Source organism: Pteropus medius, unplaced genomic scaffold (genome assembly GCF_902729225.1).
Source record: "Pteropus medius unplaced genomic scaffold, Ma_sr-lr_union100, whole genome shotgun sequence".
Classification (NCBI taxonomy): Eukaryota; Metazoa; Chordata; class Mammalia; order Chiroptera; family Pteropodidae; genus Pteropus; species Pteropus medius.
The window spans coordinates 24,681,032-24,681,394 of NW_024344378.1; positions in this window are offsets into that span (position 1 = coordinate 24,681,032).

The following is a 363-nucleotide window of genomic DNA, read 5'->3' on the forward strand; positions in this document are numbered from 1 at the left end:
ACCTTACGGATGGAAAACAGACTACAAAATCAGTATCTATAACAAAGATGAGATAAGCTGCTTGAGGAGAGGCATAAAATGCAGGACGGTGATTAAAAAAAAATTAGGTCCCTTCATTCTGAGAGGAGGATCCCGATTTCCCAAACACTTCCAAAGAAATCCAGGAAGAGTCAAAGATTAAGAGACATTGTAAAGCACCGTCCCCGGCCACACGCATTAGCCTACGCCATTCTAAGCACCGTGGGCGCCCACGAGTGTGCACACCGCGGGGACACCCGCCCAGTGCTGCGGGACTGTCACCGCTAGAGGTCGCGCGCCCAAGCCCGTCTACGGAAGTCCCGCCCCCATTTCCGGCGGCGGAGA